We start from the raw sequence: 25,537 nt of genomic DNA, 5'->3' as shown, positions 1-25,537 counted from the left end.
ATCACTGCTCTCAGCAAAGATGGCGCTGCTAGAGCCCTCTCTACCTGTACGTGTGGTTGATCCAGTTTCCAATCAAACCAGTATGATGCCTACGCTGATAACCAATAAGCCCGAACTGCTAGGGATGTGACCTAGCAGTTCGGGCTGGGCTGCCCCTTTTGGGGTGGGACCAAGCCTGACTTGCATATCGTCTTTCCCCTTCTGTAATGGCTTGGCAGGCGAAGAACGATGGACTGGAGGGTTGCCCAGAGCAATGCCAGTGGTTAAGATTCATTCTAAACCTTCTAGCCATCACCTCTTTGTTTTTGCTTTGTCACCCCGAGTGGGACGGGTATGCCCATACGTGGGTCGCGTGCCTGCTGGGCCTAGAGACCCAAGCTCCTCCTCACTGATGAGGCCCAACAAAGCCGAAACATGTTTGGGGATGCGTGTGGTCTCGTGCAGAAGGGATGTGACCTAGCAGTTCGGGCTGGACTTCCCCTTTTGGGGTGGGACCAATCCTGATTCGCATATGGTCTTTCCCCTTCTGTGATGGCTTGGCAGGCGAAGAACGATGGACTGGAGGGTTCCCCAGAGCAAGTCAGTGGTTAAGATTCATTCTAAATCTTCCAGCCATCACCTCTTTGTTTTTGCTTTGTCACCCCGAGTGGGACGGGTATGCCGAGACGTGGGTCCCGTGCCTGCTGAGCCTAGAGACCCAAGCTACTCCTCACTGATGAGGCCCAACAAGGCCGAAACATGTTTGGGGATGCTTGTGGTCTCGTGCAGAAGGGATGTGACCTAGCAGTTCGGGCTGGACTTCCCCTTTTGGGGTGGGACCAAGCCTGATTTGCATATGGTCTTTCCCCTTTTGTAATGGCTTGGCAGGTGAAGAACGATGGACTGGAGGGTTCCCCAGAGCAAGCCAGTGGTTAAGATTCATTCTAAATCTTCCAGCCATCACCTCTTTGTTTTTGCTTTGTCACCCCGAGTGGGACGGGTATGCCCAGACGTGGGTCCCGTGCCTGCTGAGCCTAGAGACCCAAGCTACTCCTCACTGATGAGGCCCAACAAGGCCGAAACATGTTTGGGGATGCTTGTGGTCTCGTGCAGAAGGGATGTGACCTAGCAGTTCGGGCTGGACTTCCCCTTTTGGGGTGGGACCAAGCCTGATTTGCATATGGTCTTTCCCCTGCTGTAATGGCTTGGCAGGCGAAGAACGATGGACTAGAGGGTTGCCCAGAGCAATGCCAGTGGTTAAGATTCATTATAAACCTTCCAGCCATCACATCTTTGTTTTTGCTTTGCACTTCAATACCGCAAAGAGAAACAGCCATTCCACTGAGTCGAGCGCCTTCTCGTCATCAAGCAGGGCTGCCACGGCTTGCATTTGCGGATCAGGCACTGACATAAGACCCAATAGTCTGCACTCCGGAATGGACCCTGCTTGGTCTGCTAACACACATCTTGGCATCAGCGGGGCCAGCATGTTTGCTAATACCCTTCCCAGAATCCTATTATCTAATTTAATTAAAGAAATTGGGCGCTAGGATGCACAGTGCTCTGCCTCTATATCAGGTTTCAGGAGAAGGATAACCACTGCCTCGCGCATTGTTCCTGGCAATACGCTGTCTTGTAACGCTTGTTGGTAAATACGGTGCATGTGAGGGGCCAACACCTCAGCCTAGGCTTTGTAAAAGTCAGCTGAAAACCTATCTGGGCCTGCAGCTTTCCCTGAGGGTATAGCCCTAATTGCCTCATGGACCTCTGCTCCTCCAGCTGTTTTTCCAACCAATCTCTCTCCTCCTGCGCTAACCAGTAAAGAGCCCACTGGTCTAAGTATTCGTCCACTCCCCCAGCTCTCCACTACTCCTGGAGGAGTGCAGTGTCCTATAGAACTCTGCGAATGCTCCCACTATCTCTTCGTCTGTCAGCCTGATTAGCCCAGATTGGTCCAGCACCCCGCTGATGTGAGACTTACAGTTTTCTGATTTCACCAGGTTGGGCCAACGTGGCTCCTGTCCTCTGACCCTCCCCATAACGCCTCGCTCAAGCCATCCTGCTAAGAAATGCAACCCCCCGGTCATCAGCTTCCCTAAACAGGCACAGCCCTTCATGAAACCTCGCCTGTTTTTCCTCGTCTGGGGAACCCTGGATCTGATTCCATCCTGTGCAGTTGAGTCTCATGGGTAACTAGTTTGGCACAAATGGCTTCAGGATCCTGGATTCTTTAGCAATACACAGACCTCTCATCACACACTTGAACGCCTCCCATAGTGATGAGGATACAGAGCCCGAGTTCTCTTGGAAGAATCACACCTTCCTCTTTGCTTCTAACTTCTCTCTTCCTCTCCCTTGCTGATTTCCTGTCTGATACTGCACTGGTCTCCTGGCGTCTCTCTTCCTCTTCCCTGCTGATTTCCTGTCTGATACTGCACTGGTCTCCTGGCGTCTCTCTTCCTCTTCCCTGCTGATTTCCTGTCTGATACTGCACAGGTCTCCTGGCATCTCTCTTCCTCTTCCCTGCTGATTTCCTGTCTGATACTGCACTGGTCTCCTGGCGTCTCTCTTCCTCTTCCCTGCTGATTTACTGTCTGATACTGCACTGGTCACCTGGCTACCCTCTGATTCGGGCCCAGCTCCCTACGCAACCAGTTGCAAACCTGCACTGCCTCCCGGCAAACCTTGCACTTGGGTCTGTATCTGTAACCCTACAGTCCCCCTAACTGCACTTTTGGACTCCTGTTGTCTGCACTTACCCTTTCACCTGCCACCTGCTGTCCGCACTTCTTGTTATTGTTTTGATCCCATGTACAGCACTGTCCCCTTCCCCTTTCCCCTGGCACTTTTCCCCTTCTCCCTCCCCTGCACTTGCGCGATCTCATTACCACTTGGCCTAGTAAGATCCTTGTCTATGTCCTCCCTCTGTTCCCCCTTCCTTGCCTTGTCGCGCCTTGAAACACTGTGTATAGGCGCGTTACGAATGTCATATCATATCATGTCATACCACACCCTCCCTTACCTCCTCCCGAAAGACAGCATCCTGGAGACTCTCATTGTTGAAGAACGAACTCCTATCGCTGCTGCCACCGTCTTACCCTGATGCTCCACACCGTGCCAGGAATATCATGGCATTTTTGTATCCATTTGAGTGAAGACTTTTTTTACTGTTTTGAAGCTCTTTCTTGAAACCTGCACTTTGGTAGAAAAGTCTCAGACGAGGTGGATCTGTTCACCCCCATAACAGAGGGTACCCATCTCCCTTGAGCGTCGCAAGGCAAAGTTGCAATCCCGGCAATTAAGGAGTCTGGCAATGATGGTCTGGGTGGGGCCCTGGGTATCAGTGGGTGACCTCTCGGTATGCGGTGCTCCCTTTCCATAACAAATGTAGGCAAAAGCTGCTCTCTCCTAGCACCTTGCACAGCATTGACTCAACCCATTGTTCTGCAGGACCCTTGACCATTGTTTCTGGCACACCCAGTACCTGGAGATTGTCCAGCCAGGATCTAGACTCTAGGTCATCCTGTTTCTCGTGCAGTTCTTTAACCGCTTTCTTCAATTGAGATATTTCCCGTGCAGATGTGAAGGATTCATCTTCTATTGCGGACAGACGCTGCTCCGCTTCGTTCAGCCGGTCACCGTGAGAGTCAAGCCGAGCCTGCATATGATCGACCTTGCGGGTGAGTGTGGCCAGCTTGTTATCCAGTGAATTGATCCCTGATTGCAGCTGGGTCAGGATCCCCTTTATATCCCACAGTGTATCTGAGGAAGGCTCTGCCCTGGTGTCCATCCCCTCCTCCGTGTTCTGCGACTTTTTCGATGACTGTTTAGACTGGGAGGGTGTGCTAAATGGCAGCTTAGACTGAGCCTTATCCCCCTTCCCCATTTTGCTTGCAGTGCCGGGGTCTGATGGGACTCCCTGTGCAATGGTTAGACGCAAGCAGGGTCCCACTACCTCTCTCCTTGGTGCTGGTGTTGTCAGAACCTCCTCCAGCTCCCCACTTCTATCCGCTGCAGAGACAGCTGTTGGATCGGGGACCCCAAGTGTATGCCTCCTAGGGTGATCTATTCCGGTAACATGCAGTGACAAAATTCACTGGGAGAGGTTTTTTCTCTGTTGCCTGCCCAGCGGGCACAGCTGGGTGCGTTTTGGTCTATGCCGCTCCCGTCCCCTCAGCTGGTTCTGCCTGCACTGGAGAGAGCCACCAGGCCCTGTCCTCCTCGCCATGGGAGGGGTGCACTTTTCCTCCTTATCTGCCAATCTCGCCCACAATGTTGAGGCACCACCAGTGGATCACGGGCCTTAGGCGCACCAAGTCCTGACCGGCCAAAGGATGTCTATGCTTGTGTGATTAGGGGAAGACTAAGGAGGTGCGGGTCATGTCTTCTTTGCTTGCCCTGTGGGGAGGAACCACCAACTGTTACGTCAATGGGAGTACCCCAGTCAAGAGTCTGGAACGCCATAGCACTGTTACACGTGGGCCGCCGGCTTCCCTCTGCCTGTTGCTTCACGTTTGCCGGGCCATCCACGGTCTCAAAGGTCCTCCAGCAAGTGTTGTCCTGAGTCAACTTCAGGGGCAGGGGTGGTTCCACTCCTTGGTCCCCCCACTCCTCTGGTGGCTGTGAATCCCACCACAACCCCAGCACGGCCGCTCTGCTGCTGTTGTCGGGTGGGCTATATACCCCTGATAGCTTGTCAGCTGCCTGCCGGTTGGTTGTCTGGAGCAGTTTATAGATGCCGCAGTGAGCACGCTCTACTCACCTCCCCCTGTTGGCACCCAGTAGGTCAGTGCCAAAGGGGGGGGGCAGACGTGCGGTCATCGCCCGTTTCCTGATGAGCTTACAGACTCAGACCGCCAGTCAGGGTGAACGTAGCAGTGATTTTGCCGTCCCGGTACTTATACCTGCTCCGGCGCCCTCACTTCGGGCGAGCTCTTGTCTCTCGGTTCCCGGCAGGCCTGGATACCCCCGCTGTCTTGCTGGTGGCTCCAAACAGGAAAAAGGCACCCCTCTCAGACTGCCAGCATGTGTATCAGCAACCGCACATGCCTTTCAGGGCTGGCAGAATGCCGATTAACAGGATATTTGATAGCATTTTAGGTGGGTGAGCCGGGAGCTCACAAATGAGCTGCCATCTTGGCGCGACTCACGAGCGCCCCCCCCACCCACAATCACCATTTATGTTCACAGTTTTTTAAAACTGCATCAGCCATGACGATAGTGATTTGTGTTAAGTTATTTAATATTCATATAGCACTTAAATGCCACTGTAATAGCCGCAAAGCTCTTTAGGCTGGCTGGGAGATCCAAAGACCGTAGTCTGGACATACATGATAAATAGTACGTTGGACTACATGGGAAGAACATAACAAGATAGTTGCTATAGTTTACAAATGACAATTTATTTGGCAGAAATTACTAGTACTGTAAAGTATGTGTTCAGTGCAAAGTGTGATGTGATTTGCTATGTCAATCAATATGGGATTGCTGGCAAGGAATTAATTTGGCGCGGGACTCCAGCAATTATGGAGTTGTGGGCTCTGCAATGATATATGTGAAACCTGCATGCACACATGGCAAACATCACATGTTTGTGATGTCAGCTTTGCTGAGCTTTTGAAAAGAAAAACGAGTGCATTTTGACCCAATTGCATTTTCCACTCGAGCTGCCTGATTTTAAAATGGCCGCCCGCTACAGATGATCAGACCGAGGCTGTTTACTGGCTGCTAGGAAACCAGGCCTCTTTATCACCCAATCCGCTTTGCCAGGTAATAGACCTCCGGCCACGACAAAGGCCACAGATTAAGGCCAGGTTTGCACCCTGCTCACATGCTAGAGCGTTCGGGTCCGGCTGGCACCCTTTTCTCACTAAAGGGAGGTCCATTACACCCTTTCTCATCTCGCTCCACCAACCGATTTGTCTATGACTGCTGGCCTGGTTCCTTCAAGTATTCCCCGCCAAGGATAGCACTTATCACGAGTGCATCCTCTGTCACAGCCCGAAGCAAGGATACGCTACCATCATCATTGTGCAGCGCACTTCCGATGTGCTCTCCCCCAGGCAAGTACTGACGGACATCCGCATAACTGCATGTCTAAGCAGCCACAGCACCCTGTGCTGACAGCCACTCATTCCGCTTAATTCTACACCACAGTACCTACAGCACCGTGCTGTTTGCCCTGCCTAACTGCGTGGCCATAGCACCAGTATGGACCACCTTTGCCGAATTATGTGCCCATAGTACCTTATTAAATGCCTTTGCCTAACTGTGTGCCCATAGCACCATTATTGCCTAAATTGCATGCCCATAGCACCAGTATTGGATTGCCTTAGCCTAAACTGTGTGCCCATAGTACCTATTGACTGTCCTTGCCAAATTGTGTGCCCAGAGCATCATTATTGCTTAGATTGTGCACCTATAGCACCATTATTGACTGCCTTTGACAAATTGTTTGCCCATAGCACCATTGATTGCCTTTGTCTAACTGCATGCCCACAGCACCTTATTGAATGCTTTGCCTAATTGTGTGCCCATAGTACCATTATTGTACTGTGCTAAGTGCCTAAAACACTTCTGTCAACATTCATCCTGCCAATTTTGCATCTAAGTGCCTATTGCACCATTGCAGATTGCCACGCTCATCTAGAGCAATAGCCAAACCCTCCAACTTCAAACCATGATCATACTCTTGATTACTACCACCTACCTCCTCACTGCTCTTAGCTCACCACCCACCTGCCACCTGCCTTAGCCCACCCCCGCCCACGACCCACAGTGACACCAGGTGTCTCCACTTGCTGCAGTCCATCAACACGAGAATCATGCCTAGCTCGACCAGCAGCCTGCTAGCTACACAGAATGGATCACAACCTCAAGCAGACATACCGCCCATACCATTCTTACCACAATGCCTACTAACAGCCTCTAATCCCCCCTCAATCACACCAGAGTGCCCTAATAATCCTTACCTTAACGCCCCAGACCTCTGGATTCAACATTTTGTCAAAAAAACCTACACCCAACAAACCCGGTCTACTCAAATCAAGAAATGAAAGATTAGGCTGAAGATTCTCGCCATCTCTGCCTTTACCTAAAAACAGTATTCCACCGTCCGGACCCCACCATACCCCCACAGCTACTAGCACCACCAACACTCCTACAACCATAAACAAGGGTGCATTGATCAATGGCAGATCCTTGCCAGCCCACGCCCTCGACATATCCGACACCATAACGTCTCTAGACCTTGACCTCCTAGCATTTACCGAAACATGTCTTCATGCTGCTGCCAGGCCTGCGCTTTCACTCGCCATCCCAGACAAATATTCCATTACCCGACTTGATAGAGACACTAACCGAGCCAAAGGCGGAGGTGTCGCCTTTATCTCCAAAACTGCATTAGGTCTTAGACCGATCTCCAACCAAACTCTCCTTTCAGCCGAACTTCTATCTGTCAAATTACCCACGGGGCCTCTCGTACCACTACCATTCACCTTGTTTACAGACTGCCAGGGCTGGTATCCACATTTGAAGAAGATATCACTCTTCTCCTATCCAATATCACCAAGCCAGGATCCCAAATTATTTTACTCGGTGACCTCAACTTGAGATTCCAAGATGCTAAAGACCCTAAAGCCGTTACACTCGCTAGTTGCATCTCTGAACTAGGTTTCACACACTGAATCTCAGAACCCACCCACATTAAAGGAAGGACTCTAGATTGGCTCATGGACCTTAGCTGCAACATAGATATCTTATCCAACACACCTTGTGCCTGGACAGACCACCACCTGATCTCTTTCATTATAAAGGACAATGGTAACCAGAACAACACTCCTAACCTCGTCCCTCCTATTCAAACCAGGAACTCCCGCAACATAACAGTGGAAATGTTTCTCCCACTACTTCAGCTGACATTCAATGCCACTAACACTAAACACTCAGATCCTACGGTCTTAGTAGACCTATACAACCAAACTCTACTCAACGCCCTAAACACCGTTGCCCCACTCAAACTACACAAAGCCAGACCACTCGCTCACTTAAACGCGTGGTTCACCCCACACCTCAGATTGTTGCGGAAAGCTAATTGAAATGTAGAAGCACTATGGAAGAGTCACTCGACTGCTACTAATAAGGAGAATTTCCGACCAGCCTCCTTAACCTACAAAGAAGCAATCTTGCAATCCAAAAAAGAATCTTATAACACCGGCATCGTGCTAGCTAGATCAAACACGAAGGAGCTCTTCAACGTACTTAGAGAGCTGGAATCACCAGCACCTCCACCAGTCACATGCATCAGGGACGCCTCATGGTGCTCTAACATACAAGCATCACTACTAAATAAAATAACCATGTTGCAAAACAAAATTGAAACCAAATAATTTCTTATCCTAGACATCGCCCCCAAACACACGACCTCAACGTCGGACACAAAACATTGCAAACCTTTCAACTTCTCCCCTGTCACCACCAAATAGGTAGAGGATATAATATCCAAATTAAAACCTTCAAGATGCCAGAGATACATCTGCCCGGCAGCCATCATCAAGGAGGCTGCCAAAGATCTTGCGCCATTCAACACGTCCCTCATTAATACGTCCTTCGAATCAGACATAGTGCCTACTAACCTCAAAGATGCCTGGGTCCTACCGCTTCTTAGAAAGCCTGCCCTAGACGCTGCCATTCCCACAAACTATAGACCGATCACTACGGTCCTTTTTTTTCTAAAAATAATTGATCGAGCAGCTTATCTGCAAATTCAGGAGCATTTAGAAATAAACAACCTTCTTTTCCTCATGCAATCTGGTTTCAGGCCAAGGCATGGCACTGAAACAGCCCTTATTGACTTAAAGACTCAAATAGAGGAGCTCAAAGACAAAGGTAAACTAGCCCTCCTCCTACTCCTAGATATGTCGGCAGCATTCGACTTAGTAGATCATAAAGTCCTCTGCTCGCATCTTAGGACATCAGCACATTTCTCTCACAAAGCCACAACGTGGATCCAATCCTTCTTAGACAATAGAATGATTAGAGTTTTCTCTCAAACAGCATCAGCTAACCCCACGCCAGTCACGTGTGGTGTCTCACAAGGCTCCTGTATGTCACTAACCCTTTATAGTGTATTCACTAAGCCTTTGTTCGATGACCTTGACTATCTGGGTGTCACCTAAACTAACTATGCAGATGACACCCAGATACTCATACCCACCACCGGTGACTATGACACTGACAATAAATTGCTGGATGGCAAAACATGGACTCTGTCTCAATGACGAGAAGACAGAGCTCCTTCTTCTAGGATCACAACTCAAACTAAACAAACTTAGTAAGCAATTTGACACTTTCAACATTGATGGCAACTCCATCAAAGTCTCCAAAGAGGTGAAAACTCTTGGCATATACATCGACTCATCATTAAACCTATCAAGACAGGTCAATGCATCAGCGTCATCTACAGCCTACACCTGCAAGCTAATTACTGCTTGCAGACCCTTTCTCTCTACACCTAATTGCATTACCATAGCTAGAGCGTTAATACTCTCCAAGCTAGATTACTGTAACGCACTCTATCTTGGAACTAGCCAACAGAACCTGAGAAAAATGCAAGTTCTACAAAATAACGCCATCAGGGCAGCTCTAAATATCCCATATCCCATCACATTTCGGAGGCTAGAGGCAACCTGAACTGGCTTTCAATCAAGCAAAGGATCGCCCACAAAACCCTCTCTCTGACCCACAAATGTCTTGCCGACCTAGCTCCTAGATATCTGAGTAAAATCATTGTACGCAATACTTCAGACTGCCCTATGAGATCATCCCAGGCACACTGCCTCAAAGTCCCAGGCTTCAAACTGCAAAAGGCAGGAGGGAACAGTTTCCCAGTACTTGAAGCCAAGTTATGGAACTCACTACTCCGCTCACTAAGATCTGAACCAGACTTCCACCCATTTAGAAGAAACGCCAACACCTGGCTTTTTGCGCAGGAACCCTAACTAACTCTGCCTCTAGCATGTAACCTTGCAGCTACTGGCATATCTGCTTTATTCTTGTAAGTTTATGATCTCACTAGAAGGGCTGCATTTCCTAGTTTATGTATATTGTATATTTATGTAAAAATCGCTGCCATAAGATTGCTGTAACTTACATTCCTGCACCCTGTAATTATGTAATTTGCTGTATATATCAGTGTCTTGTCCAAATGCGCTCTGTAACATTTTCCTCTTTATATTGCCACTGTACATTCTGTAACCATCTTTGTAAGAAATGCGCCCAGGTACCCTTGGACTTGGAGCTCATTACAAATAAACAAACTAAACATGAACATTAGAAGCATATTTGCTCGGCATTCAGTGTTCAAATGGAATATTGCCCTGTCCTGAATATACAAGGTAATGGAACATTGACTTGTTATGAAAGGGGCATTACACAGTACCGTGCATTTACTATTGCATGCAAATGGAAATTCTGGCAAACATATTCACACTTGTAGCACAAGTTGGCTAAGAGGTGTTCTGAGTCTTAAAGGTAAACCGAGAAAAGTAGCTATTGACACCAATTGGTCTACTTTGGTAACGTGGCTCAAGGCCAGGCTACCGCCTGCGCTCAAGAGGTGTGGGTCGCCAAACAAGAACTGTTTTGTAAATATTTAAATAAATGGAAAGTCCAAGCAAGGTTCCATGTATACACAGTCTTTACCAAGAACGCATATTATTCCTTAACATGTTAAACAACCCTCCCGCCCCCTGCAAGGGAAGCCACAGTAGTGAAGGATGATTGTCTGCCTTGGGCAATCCGATACCTAGGAGTTGTACTGCAAGGGGTGACCATAGGCAATTGGTTTGAATGGAAAACAGACACCAATAGCCCTTGTCATGTTTTTGGGTAAGCTGGGGAAATGGGGATTTAACCCATTTCTAGGTTGCAAGTTATGCCCATGGAGTCAGGGCGTCTGGATTCCTGGAAATGACTCCTAGCCCACAGGTTCTCAACCTCAGTCGCTTATTGGCGGCCTGACCGTGTCGCTCAGGTCTTGCAGACACATGCCATTGGTTGGAGCAGAGGTTCGATGGTCTCGATCTGGCTGATGGGACCCTGTTGCCAAGAGGATGGTCTTCCAAGGGACACGTGGGATAACCTTTGTGTAGGCGGGGCTTGGCGTCTCAATGGGTAACTCTGTTGCAGATGTAAAATGGTGTTTGGAGACAGGAAATAATAGTACCCCCAGTTTTAGATGGTTGTGCAATTTTGAGGAAATATCACTGATTTTCAGGAGGTATTCCAACTCATTATAATGGGGTATTTATCCCATGCGATCGTCTATTCAAACACATTACAATGGGGTATTTATACCATGCGGTCCCCTATTCCAACTAATTATAATGGGGTATTTATACAACGTGGTCCTCTATTCCAACTCATTATAATGGGGTATTGATTCCATGTGGTCCTCTATTCCAACTCATTATAATGGGGTATTTATCCCATGTGGTCCTGTATTCCAACTCATTATAATGGGGTATTTATCCCATGCGATCCTCTATTAAAACACATTATAATGGGGTATTTATACCATGCGGTCCCCTATTCCAACTCATTATAATGGGGTATTTATCCAACGTGATCCCCTATTCCAACTCATTATAATGGGGTATTGATCCCATGTGGTACTCATTATAATGGGGTATTTATCCCATGTGGTCCTCTATTCCAACTCATTATAATGGGGTATTTATCCCATGTGGTCCTCTATTTGAACTCATTATAATGGGGTATTTATCCCATGTGGTCCCCAATCCAGTGCATTGTAATGGGGTATTTATCCTATGTGGTTCTCTGTTCCAACTCATTATAATGGGGTATTTATCCTATGTGGTCCTCTATTCCAACTCATTATAATGGGGTATTTATCCCATGTGGTCCCGTATTCCAACTCATTATAATGGGGTATTGATCATATGTGGTCCCTCATTCCAACTCATTATAATGGGGTACGTATCCTATATGGTCCCATATTCCAACTCATTATAATGGGGTATTTATCCCATGTGGTCCCCTATTACAACTCATTATAATGGGGTATTTATCGTTTGTGGTCCTCTATTCCAACTCATTATAATGGGGTATTTATCCCATGCGGTCCCCTCTTCCAATTCATTGTAATGGGGTATTTATCCTATGTGGTCATCTATTCCAACTCATTATAATGGGGTATTTGTCCCATGTAGTCCTCTATTCCAACTCATTATAATGGGGTATTTATCCTATGTGGTCCTCTATTCCAACTCATTCTAATGGGGGTATTTATCATTTTTGGTCCTCTATTCCAACTCATTATAATGGGGTATTTATCCCATGTGGTCCCCTATTCCAACTCATTATAATGGGGTATTGATAATATGTGGTCACTCATTCCAATTCATTATAATGGGGTATTTATCCTATATGGTCCCATATTCCAACTCATTATAATGGGGTATTTATCCCATGTGGTCCCCTCTTCCAACACATTGTAATGGGGTATTTATCCTATATGGTCCCATATTCCAACTCATTATAATGGGGTATTTATCCCATGCAGTCCTCTATTCCAACTCATTATAATGGGGTATTTATCCTATGTGGGCCTCTATTCCAACTCATTCTAATGGGGGTATTTATCGTTTGTGGTCCTCTATTCCAACTCATTATAATGGGGTATTTATCCCATGCGGTCCCCTCTTCCAACACATTGTAATGGGGTATTTATCCTATTTAGTCCTCTATTCCAACTCATTATAATGGGCTATTGATCCCACGTGGTCCCTTATTCCAACTCATTATAATGGGGTGTTTATCCTAAGTGGTCCCATATTGGTCTCATATTCCAACTCATTATAATGGGGTATTTATCCCATGTGGTCCCCATTACAAATCATTATAATGGGGTATTTATCCCATGCAGTCCTCTATTCCAATTCATTATAATGGGGTATGGAGTTGGCTCGCTGAGGTGCGAGCAGTCATCAGCAGTCCCCTGCCTCTCTACCTGGCTACAGTCTTTCTACAGTGTCAGTGATTGAAAAACCCCAGCATCCACGCAGAGTTGGCTCACTGAGGTGCGAGCAGTCATCAGCAGTCCCCTGCCTCTCTACCTGCCTACAGTCTTTCTACGGTGTCAGTGATTGAAAAACCCCAGCATCCACGTGGAGCGGCATGCGGAGTTGGCCCGCTGAGGTGCGAGCAGTCCTCAGCAGTCTACAGCGGGGCAGGGAGCAGGGGAGCCATGGACACGCAAGACGAACTCAGAGCTCCGCAGTTCCGTAGAACCAACGATAGTATTATTAAAAACACAGTCCACCCGCCGCCGCCGAAAAGTCTGTCCGGTAGGGTGCAGAGAAGCCAGCACTCTCGATCAGAGATTCGGAAAGGACTTGGTCAAAGTTGTAACTCCTCGGCGCAAAGAAAGGCGGTGACCGCAGCTTCAATTGTTTCATCAACTTCAAGCTTTACGGCCCCTCACCCTTATGTCGAAGATGAAGCAGGAGCCGTTGGCGGAAGAGAGGATATACAGTGTGGCACCCTGCCTCAAGACTCTAACCCCGAGGTAAGTGCTAAAGATGTCACGGTTGTTTGTCACAACATACTCCCCCGCGTGTAACGTTACCCCATTGCCCGCCCACTTCCCATGTACCTGCGGGGTGGCTGCACCAGACGGGGGGGTGGAATTGGCTCCGTCCAGTGACGCGCTACTTCTTCCATCGACCCCCTAAACATCGACAGCACGTGACCGCCAAGCCTCCGCTGCAGCGAGTGGGGCTGTGACCCGCAGAGCCGAAGGGCGCCGTGGGTCAGACCCCAGCTTGCCGACCGCTGGTGCTCCAATCAGAGGCAAACTTCATGAACCTTCCACCAGTGCCGTACCGCGGACGTATGACGAGTGGGTTTAGAAGTAGTGGAGCAGCCGATCCCTCGATTTACGACACAAGCAGAAATCCATATTAAACCAAGTGTCAAACCGTTCGGTAGGTTTGATGGAGACATACCTGTGCCATTTGCTATTTCCTTGCAACCATCCCTATCCGAAATATCTACGGATCATCTGTCAAACTCTGCCACTGGTCATACGGAGGGGGTGCATACAAACATTCCATCAGAATCTGAAACGTTACCTAATACACCAAATGACTTGCCCAGCAACCTTTATGCACATAATAGAGAAATAGCAAAGGAGATATTTAAAAAAAAAGCCCTGTCAAAAAAAAAAAAAAAGGACCTGAGGGAGTCTGGAATCAAGGTTACCAGCAAAAAAAAAAAACATCTAGGGCAACGACAAGGAAAGTAGACACAGGAAAGTCAACCTTCCCCAATCCTTCAATGTCTCACGCTTTGAAAGACTTTTTTTCTAAACAAATGAAGAGGAAATTGGAAAGTGAGGCAGAGCTCTCTGACGCAGAAATTTTTGACGCAGTCCTAGAAATACCTTCGGCACCCAAACAAAGAAAAACTACGGGAAACAATACTCAAGATACACCTGTAGGGCCCTATACGCCACAGGTGGAGACTTTATGCAAAGAGATTACAGGAAACCAGCAATTCCGGAATACTTATGTTAAGCCACCCCTATCGGTACCGGCAACTGGTTCATCAAACCATTTCGATGAAGGTGTTTCACCCCAGCGACCGGGGAAGAGCGGTTTGGTAACAGACTCATCAGTCTCTTGAGCACCATTAGTTACTACTAACTTAATGGCTGAAACTGAACAAAGGAGCAAATTCCACCTATCATCGATTCAATCCCCACAGATATTTTTGGGGCTAAAGACTAAGCCCGCTGACCCACCATTTGTGGTTTCACCAACTAAAAACTACTTGCCAAAAGACACTTCGACTCCAGCAAAAAACAGAAGATCAGTGATATTTTTGTGAATCCTCCAAAAGACACTCCTGGTAAAAAGCTGGACCTTTTAACAATCATGTCAGCTATTACGATGGGACTTGCTCCCTTCGTAAAGCTGTATAAGTCAATAAATGATACAATGAAATACTCGCTCACACTAACCGCAATGACAAACTCTAAAGTAACCTTTCTTGAGGGTTTCATTACAGCCCTAGACAACAAAATATGGCGCGAGAACGACAATCGGAATTAAGAATCGCTCGTTTAGAAGCCCTAATTGGAACTAGAATTCCTTCTAACATTTGCCGGGACCATCAAACAAGCTCCCAAATAGAACCAGCTCGGCAGCCAGATACAAGTTTGGCAAATAGCGAAAATGAAGGGGAAGGTCCCAGCAGGCAGACTGTTCGGTTAGATCTTAAACTGCAAACCGGTAAAAAAAAAAGAGCCACTAAAAGTAGATACAATCTTTAAACTTGCCAAACCAGACATGTCATCTCAAAGCAAAGTAGCGACTTCTTCAGCAGTGACGCAGGGACCTGTTACCAAAAATTTATCACAGCTGGATCATACGATAATCGAATTAGACAACTCTCAGTCTCTCGCAGCTGAGCTATTAGTGAACTCATCACTGCTGGATTTAACTGCACATCTTGATCATGATGGGGTTACTGAACCAGATCATAGCTCCCAATAAACCTCAGATCCAAAGTCTAATGCCGACGTTAAATCTACTTCTCATAAAGGAAACAAAAACTTGACCTCAGCTACGACCACACTAGAAGTACCCCAAATTGAAGATGCAGTGCTTGACACATCGAGAAGGGTACTCTCCAGCAAAGCCTCAAACAAAACACAAACTAACCGTTTAGAAAGGCTGGAGGATAATGAAAATAAAGTAGCGACTGTGAAAGGAATCAACCAGAGAGCAAAGAGGCAAGAACAATCTCCACTCAAATTTGTAAGATGGAACAACTGAGAGCCGGGGATAACTTCCTAGTTTTAAACAGGAAGACGGTTTTAAAGATCCTAACAAAAGTGCCAAAGCTGAAATCGTTGACTATGACAGATCTCGTCTTAATCGAGCCCTATCACAGAGAAAAAAGGGCGAAAGCGTATATTCATGACAAAAACGTAGTAAGTCATGATCTAAAAGAAGACGTGATGGCGGAGCTGAAACAAATGGGCTTCGCTCTTTCAGAAATTTCACCGTCGCCATCTCGCGTCAATAACTCTGGCTCCTTAAACAAAACGGATGGACAACGTCCCAAATAGTGGTCAAAAACTGAAGATTTGTATAAAAACAACAAATGGGAAACCCACAAAGATGAAGTTGGGTCACGCCGTGGAAGATTCCAACCTAGACATAATCTTGCAAATGAGAGAGCAAATAACTTAAGACCACATTATGAAGAAAACCCAAGAAGAAGAAGATTAAGATCGGAGAAAAACTATAGACATGATGTCTCACCAAAACAAAAATCTGATCAGGGCAGACTAAAAATGGGAATCGTCAGGCCCATGGAGATGGTTGAAAAATGTCTTAAATCCGAACCCTAAAAATTAACAACGAAAAAGACAAGATACAACCTTCCCCTACCAGTCACCTACATCGACGTCCGAAGATACATTTCATGTAACAACAATGTGCTCATGGAACACGAGGGGCGAGGGGACATGAGCACCTGACCAAACTAGATGCTCTGGACCTAGCCCTATTTGACATAATATGTCTCCAAAAGAAATGGTTGATGGCAAAACCGGTGCTCGATGGATAGGAAACGCACATTTCTCCTGCGGTGAAAGGCACTTTAGGCAGACCATCATCAGGCCTCTTAACTGCAGTTCGAGTTGGTTCGGGCATTTCTATTAAAATGAAGGTGGCAGAAACTTATGGCATTCTAGCTATGCAAACAGAATGGGTTCATTTAGATGAGGTTCTAAGGAGAAGAACTAAATCAAACCTCGCTATTATAAACATCTATTGGAACCCGCAAAAAGTAAATAACACCGAGTTCTGTGACTCAGTCGCAGAAATTTTGGACAGATTCACAATTGAATTGGCAACTGACTATATCATCATTTGCGGGGATCTAAACGCCAAGTGTGACCAACTTCCCTCCATTACATCAATCGCACCATCTGCTGAAAGGGGCATGGCATGGGCAGATCTCATGGATGCCAGAAACTTCCACAATGTGGCAACTGTCCGAGGTCACTTAACAGCTATACCTACATGGGAGCGAGCTGAAACTACAGCGACGCTGGACTACATCTTTATTTCGCATTACCTTCTGCCATTTGTGGGTTTCTTTGAGGTCTACAGAACGAAAGCTAGTGACCACAACTTATTGACAATGGCTTTCGAAACAGTTAGGGCCCATAAAGAAATATATACAGCTGACGTAGAGTCGTCAACCAAGCAAACACGTATCCAATTAACAGCAGCAAACATAAAAGAAATCACAAACACATTTCAAGAAGAAAGCAGCTACACCTGTGAGGCTCAAACCAGGCCAAATTATTTCCCTCTTCTCTTGACTTACAGGCGAAAACAAGGAACACGAGTTTCTGTAAAGCAAAACGGTTCACATGAGTACGACATGCAATTAGTCAAGAAAATAAGAGAAGTCCGGAAACTAAGGCGCACAGTGCGACTGCTTGACAATGTGGAACAAAAAGAGATTTTGAAGGCAGCAACAAAATCATATAGATCATGGCTGAAACATCACAAAGCAGTTATTTACCAAAATGATGCTGAGCAAATGCTCAAAATGTTAATCTCAAAGAGCACAAGAGAATTTTTGGACCCTAATTAAGAATAAGGATTCTCAGACCCAAAACCAATTGACAAATCCCATACCAGAAACGACCTGGACAACCTTCTTTGCATACCAATTTGGACCTCTTCCTTTATCATTAAATACCTATATACTTTCTAAAGAAACAACCTGGGTGGACCTAGCAGAACGAGAAGAAATTCTATCAACAATCTCTAAATTGAAAACATCAAGGGCACCCGGTTCTGACGGCCTAACCAATATAGACTTGAAGCAACATCCATTGGAATGGTCGGTCCTTATAACAAAAATCTTCAAGCAATGTCAAATCACCAAGAAAATTCCAAAAACATAGACTGAAGCAGTGATAGTCCCAATTTTCAAAAAGGGAAACAGACAACCCAGCCAATTAACGTCCCATAGCCCTGCTTGACATCATGGGCAACATTTTTGCCACTCTACTCCTAACTAGATTTCACGAATGGGCAAGAACATCTACATGCTTAGACCAACTGCAAATGGGATTTGTTAAGAACGCAAGCACCAGCAGCATCAACATCATGATTTTGAATATCTTAAAAGAAAACACAAAGAATGGTGCACCGAATGTTTTTGTAGCGTTCATAGACTTGTCACAAGCTTTCGACAAAATCAGTCGACAAAAACCAGAGTCCGTCTCAATAGACAAGGCATGTTGTCGGACCAGATCAATTCTGAACACGGTGTGAAACAAGGTTGCCCGCTTGCTCCAGCTCTCCTTATTGCCTTTTTAGGAGATTTCCAACATACCCAATCAGCTGTTCGATCGTTTCCACCAAAAGTTGGCAATAATCTAACATCAAGACTTTTCTATGCGGACGATTTGATCCTTATGGATCAAACACAAATAGGCCTTCAATGCCAATCGACCAACTTGGCCAAATACATAGATGAAAACGATCTTGATATTAACACTGCAAAATCCAAAATCTTGGTTATGGGACAAAATCGATCAAAAACGAGAGGAAAGGATAATTGGTTTCTGAACGACTCGAAGATAGAGCTAGTTACAGAAATAAAATATCTGGGAATAATGATCGATGAAACAAGCTCGGAAAACTCAACTCTTTGGGCCTTGTGGAGTAAAATTAAAATATTGACGACACAAACAAGGTTAGTAGACCGTAAATATGGGAAATGTTCCCTATTACCAGCTATTCAATTTTACAAGCAAAAGGTGGTACCGTATGTAACATATGGAATGGATGCAGCCCTAAAAATTCAGGAAAACATTTGGCCAAAATTGGAGGGCTACCTTTGGAAAGCGGTTTTGGGACTCCCTAAATCGACATCAATATCAGCTATTAGACGAGAACGTCGTCTATTATCATTGGCTGCATCGGTGGAACAAAGTCAACTGAGACTCCTTCGGAAAATCATAATGCCAGAAACACTGCCGATTCATAAAACGATCCAGGCGGAGCTCAATCAAGGCCGCTGTAAGGCTTTGAATAGGTGGGAACAAAAGCTCTCAAAGAAAATCAGAGATTTGGCCTGCACTTATGACGATTTACTTCAAAATCCTGGAAAGATAAAAACTAAAATAGTTCATGAAGATTGGATTCAAACGTGCAAAATAGCTACTATTAACAAGCTATTACGCCATCTCCCGCCAACGACCAAGAAGTTGAGATTACCATTGAACTATTGCATAAAATTTCCTGATAAGAAAATGCAAAAAACCGTCATGAAAATGAGATTAAATCTAATGCCAAAACAAGAAATTCGAGCCATTCGGTCTAAATTCCCCTTTAAAACATGCAGATTATGTACTGATCCTGATTCGGTGGAAACTGCAAGACATTTACTTTTGAATTGTGTCAAAAGAGCTCATTTGAGGGAAGCTTTTTGGGAACCCTTGATGTATGACTCAACATTGCGTGAGGAGGATACCTGGTGGTGCCGCTTGATCGCTGGAGAAAAAACAAAATGGTCGATGGCAGCAGTTAAGATCATAGAAGCTGCATTGAAAATGGCAATAGAGACTGCGAACCGACTCAATATGGACCAATAGAGACTATTTTTTTGATAAACGTTACGATTTTCTTCTTTTTACATGTGCCTTTTCACCTCTGTTTTACCTTTCCTTGCTGTGTTTTCTTCTTTTCTTCTACCCATATTTTTGTGTCCCTTCCTATGTCTCTTCTTTTTTGTACGGTCTACGAAATGATTTCTTGTAAAAATCCATTGTGTTTTGATTATAAACAAGTAAATAAAATAAATAAAAGAAAAAAATAATAGGGTATTTTATCCCATGTGGCCCCTATTGCAACTCATTAAAATGGGGTATTTATCCCATGCAGTGTTCAATTCCATCTCATTATAATGGGGTATTTATCCTATGTGTCCTCTATTCCAACTGAGTATAATGGGGTATTTATCCCATGTGGTCCCTTATTCCAACTCGTTATAATGGGGTATTGATCCCATGTGGTCCTTTATTCCAACTCATTATAATGGGGTATTTATCCTATGTGGGCCCATATTCCAACTCCTTATAAAGGGGTATTTATCCCATGTGGTCCCTTATTCCAACTCGTTATAATGGGGTATTAATCCCATGTGGTCCCGTATTCCAACTCATTATAATGAGATTTTTATCCCATGTGGTCCTCTATTCCAACTCATTATAATTGGGTATTCATCCCATGTGGTACCCTATTACAACTCATTATAATGGGGTATTTATCCTATGTGGTCCCCTATTCCAACTCATTATAATGGGGTATTTATCCCTTGCGGTCCCCTATTACAACTCATTATAATGGGATATTTATCCCATGTGGTCCCTTATTCTAACTCGTTATAATGGGGTATTGATCCCATGTGGTCCCTTATTCCAACTCATTATAATGGGGTATTTATCCTATGTGGTCCCATATTCCAACTCCTTATAATGGGGTATTTATCCCATGTGGTCCCATATTACAATTCATTATAATGGGGTATTAATCCCATGTGGTCCCGTATTCCAACTCATTATAATGAGGTTTTTATCCTATGTGGTCCTCTATTCCAACTCATTATAATGAGGTATTTATCCCATGTGGTACCCTATTACAACTCATTATAATGGGGTTTTTATCCTATGTGGTCCCCTATTCCAACTCATTATAATGGGGTATTGATCCCATGCGGTCCCCTATTACAACTCATTATAATGGGGTATTTGTCCCATGTGGTCCCCTGTTCCAACTCATTATAGCGGGGTACCTATCCATGTGATCCCCTATTACAACTCATTATAATGGGGTATTTATCCCATGTGGTCCTCTATTCCAACTCATTATAATAAGGTGTTTAATTCATGTGGTCCCTTACTCCAACTCATTATAATGGGGTATTGATCCAATGTGGTCCTCTATTTGAACTCATTATAATGGGGTATTTATCCAATCCAGTCCCCTATTCCTGCACATTATAATGGGGTATTTATCTCATGTGGTCCCCTATTCCAACTCATTATAAAGGGGTATTTATCCATGTGGTCCCCTATAACAAGTCATTTTAATGGGGGTATTTATCCCACTTGGTCCCCTATTACAAATCCTTATAATGCGGTATGTATCCCATGCAGTCCTCTATTCCAACTCATTATAATGGGGTATTTATACCATGCGGTCCCCTATTCCAACTCATTATAATGGGGTATTTATCCCATGCAGTCCTGTTATGCTTGAACTGAAATGGCACTGGTGCGCAGTGCATTCTGGGAACGCTCAGAGCCATGATGGATATTTACTTCATGCCGCAGTGAAAAGCTGCACACATTGTGCTGAGTGTTAGATTCACGGTGCTGAGGAAAACATGCTTTCCAAACCTGGTATGCGGTCAAAGACATTTCTGCTGGGAAAGCTAACTTTGTTATGGTTTGTTACTGTTCTCCGCGGAGCGTGTTTTTAGAGGAGGGAGGCACTCTGCTCCTTGAGGGTGGCTCTCGATTGACCCAGCTGGCAACCGACGGCTGCTCATCAACTGCGCAAGTGCCATTTCCAGAAGGTTCGAGAACTGCCACCCCGTTGCGGAGTGTGTATATATGCGGAAACCCGGAGGTGGTCAGGTGAGACTTCAGCCGGAGCAGGACGCTTACGTCCGGCACTCCTGTGAGCTGTGGTGCTCTCGGCCTGGCTGTTCCCGGGGTCTTCCAGCCGCTTCTGGGAGAGATGAGGAATCCAGTTACGCTCACGGTGATGTATTTCCCTTTTAAATTCTTTGTTTCTTCTGTGATTTATGTCTACATTACTTCTGTGAGTCATTTCTATGTTATTATTGGTTGCTTCTAAACTTTGAATAAAAAGCCATAGCAGAGATGATTATCTTCTAAGAGTGTGTGGTTGCGAGTTATTGCGTCTTTCTGCGTTCAAAGTATTTGCTCTGTAATTGCATTGGTGATTTATGTTTTTCCGTGCACTCTGGGGAGAGCAATACATTTTTGGCGTCACGAACAGGATACTTGTGATGAGTTGTTCCGAGTATTCAAGAATCTGTTTGAACGTAGATAGGATTCGGTTGTCTTGCAAGTGAAGTTATTGAGTAGTAAAGGTTTTTTTTCCTTTGCTGGTGTGTGCGTGCCTGTGGGAGTGATTGCAGTGTGAAGAGAAAAATATATAGATATAAAGAGGTTTTGTTTTGTTTGCGATAATGAGTAGTTTGTTCAGGAAGAAGAGCGTTACTGCTGGCGGTGACTGTTCTGATGTTGTTATTCCAGGCTGGACTAAGAGTCCATATGATAAGTTGGCCCAGGCGTGGGCATGTGGTGCAGATCTAATTGAAACATGGGATCAAGGATTGGGAGATGCCGATCCATCTGATGTAATGGCATGCTTGCAACAAGTTCCAGTAGAACGTGGCAAAGAATGTGCAGCATTAGGTAGGCGAGGTTGGGTTCTTTTGCATGCTTATAGGAAAATACATCAAATGAAGGTGGAAATGAAAAATGAGGTTTTGCGATTAGAGTGAGAGCTGGCTGCAGAAAGGCAGACTGCGTTAATGCAGCAGATTCAAATGAAACTGTTTAAAGATAAGGCTGACACATACCAGGCGGTGGCCGAGAGGGCAGCAGTCAGAGTAGCCCGGTATAAGTATAGGAAAAGACGGGGAGGGGTCAACAAAAGAAAGGTGGCAGATGTAATCGCTACCGCTGGTGTGGACTGGGATCCGGATAAGTGGGATGGTGATATTTTTGATTCAACCAGTCTAGAAAGTAGTTCCGCAAATGAGTCTGACCCCAAAATGGAAGTGAAACAGAAAACAGTGGCGACTAAGCCCATTAGAAGACGGCGAGCCTGACCCCACCCGCAGAATCCTGCTGGCGGAATGGTGGATTTAACCACGCTGGAGGATTGCACACAGCAGGAGGTTGGGGAAATTATTACCCATTTGAGGCAAAAATCAGGGCAAGCTTTATTGACATGGATGGTGAGATTACTAGATGGGGGTGCTGCAGGGTTGTTGGTAGATTCTACGGATTCACTGCGTTTCTTACCCCTGTCAATTGACACCAATGTACAGGAGGTCTTAAGGGCAGGACCGGTCCCTGACGCAAATGGTCAAGATACACAGGTGTCTTTGTTGCACCTGGTAGCCCAAGCATGTAACCGTAAATACCCCATTACCACAGATTGGCCTAGTGAAGAAACTAAGTGGTATACGTTGAGAGAAGCAATTTAAAAAGTCAGAGAGCATGCTATGAAAGAGGCTATTCACATAGATGCTCCTGATCACATGGGAGCCGTGCCACTCTCAGTTTCAACTCGAAACATGGTGATTAGAACCGCGCCACCCACATACAAAAGTGTCATTATGACTTTGCTCGTAGGTATGATGGGCAAAGCTACTTATGAGGTAGCGGATGCCGTTTGGCAACTTGCAGATTTAGGGGAGTGGGATAAGAGCGATAACAAGCCACGGGACAGAGAGGGGCGTAGTGAGAGAAGAACCGAAGGCAGGCGGCAAGATAGCAGAGACTCCCGAGTGTCCTGAAAAGACATGTTTTTGGCTTTGTTAAAAGATGGTGTGCCACACGAAGAAATTGATGGCATTGAAACCAGAGTAATGTATGAATTATACAAGAAAAGAGGACTTGCAGCCAAAGAGCGCTATAAACAGGTTAAGAAACAGGTAGTCACCACGCCACAGGGAGACACCTCACCTTCTGCTCCCACTGCGGAAGAACAAGACGAAGGGTCTATGGGGACACCTTCCCCGTACCAGCCAACATACGCTGATTTGAGAAAGGTGGTGAGTGTGATGTTAGAGGTGGAGTCGAGTCAAACTCATTCAAAGTTTGACTAGGGCTTCTGCCAAGCTCCGGCAGCGTCTGCCCGCATAAAAGTTGATAGGCGGCCTCATGTTGATGTTAAGTTTTTTTGGGGGCCAGGAAATACACAAGGGGTGCGAGCATTGATAGACACCGGGGCGGAGGCCTCTTTGATTAATGGCAATCCAACATGATTTAAAGGCAAACAGTTTACTATTACAGGTCTAGGGGGAAAAGAGACCACCGCAGTACAAACGAAAGTGGAGATGAAAATAGGCAATTTGAATAGGCAGAAATACGAAGTGTCGATTGTTCCGATACCTGAATATATAATTGGCTTTGATATTTTGGAAGGGTTAACCTTGGGACTTGGTGGTAAAACGTACCAGTTTGGGGTGAGTGCATTGATCTAACCCGTGTAAAATTCAAGGTCCAGCTGAAACAGTGATATTCCTATGGATTCAGTGGCATCATGGGCATCGAGAAATGGTGCCAAAAGCCCGACAGAAAATATTTGAATTCACCACTCCTTGAATTCACCACTCCAATGAACAAAAAGCAAGCTCAGCAGTTTATAGGGCTGTTTGGGTTTTGGAGACAGCACATTCCCCATTTAGGGCAGATATTGGGCCCCCTCTACAAGGTGACATGAAAGAAATATGAGTTTCAGTGGGGGGAAGAGCAGCAGAAAGCATTTGATTTGGCAAAAGACACCGTGCAGCATGTGCTTGATTTATGGCCATTGAAGGAAGGTGAAGTGGAATTAAATGTGTCTGTGCAGGACAATTATGCTAACTGGAGTGTGTGGCAGAAACAAGACAGGAAACGTGTGCCATTGGGGTTTTGGAGTCGTAAGTTGCCCAATGCTGGTAACTCATACACTCTGTTTGAGAAGCAATTGCTGGCGTGTTATTGGGCCCTTGTTGATACTAAGCAAATGACAGTGGGCCATGATGTATTGATGAGACCAGAAATACCAATCATGCAATGGGTACTTAGCTCTCCTAAAACACATAGAATAGGACATGCTCAAGAAGCCAGCATAATTAAGTGGAAATGGTATATTCAAGACAGAGCCAAATCAGGAAAGGGTGGAGTGGCAAAACAACATGAGCAAGTAGCCAACATACCGCCCTCAGATTACATACCACCGGAAGTGCCTGAAAAACGTGAGTCTCCCGTGAAATGGGGAGTACCTTACAGCGATTTGACCGTGGAACAAACAGTGCATGCTTTGTTCACGGATGGTTCAGCTCGATATGTGGGAACTGAGCGGTACTGGAAAGCAGTGTCGTACAATCTCAAAACAAAAAAGATGTTGACAACGACAGGGAAAGGGAAGAGCAGTCAGTTTGCAGAGCTTTACGCAGTTTACCAAGCATTGAAACAAGAGACCCCTGGTCAATGTTATGTGTACACAGATTCATGGTCAGTGGCGAATGGATTGGCAGTATGGTTGCCATCTTGGCAAAAGAATGGGTGGAAGATTCATTCAAATGAGTTGTGGGCAAAAGAACTCTAGCAAGATATTGCAGAAATGTTATTACAAAGTGAAGTCACCGTATATCATGTGGACGCGCATTGTGCCACAGACTCATC

Source organism: Ambystoma mexicanum, chromosome 8 (assembly GCF_040938575.1).
Source record: "Ambystoma mexicanum isolate Mex_15411 chromosome 8, UKY_AmexF1_1, whole genome shotgun sequence".
Taxonomy (NCBI): Eukaryota; Metazoa; Chordata; class Amphibia; order Caudata; family Ambystomatidae; genus Ambystoma; species Ambystoma mexicanum.
Note: the sequence above shows the minus strand (reverse complement) of the source record.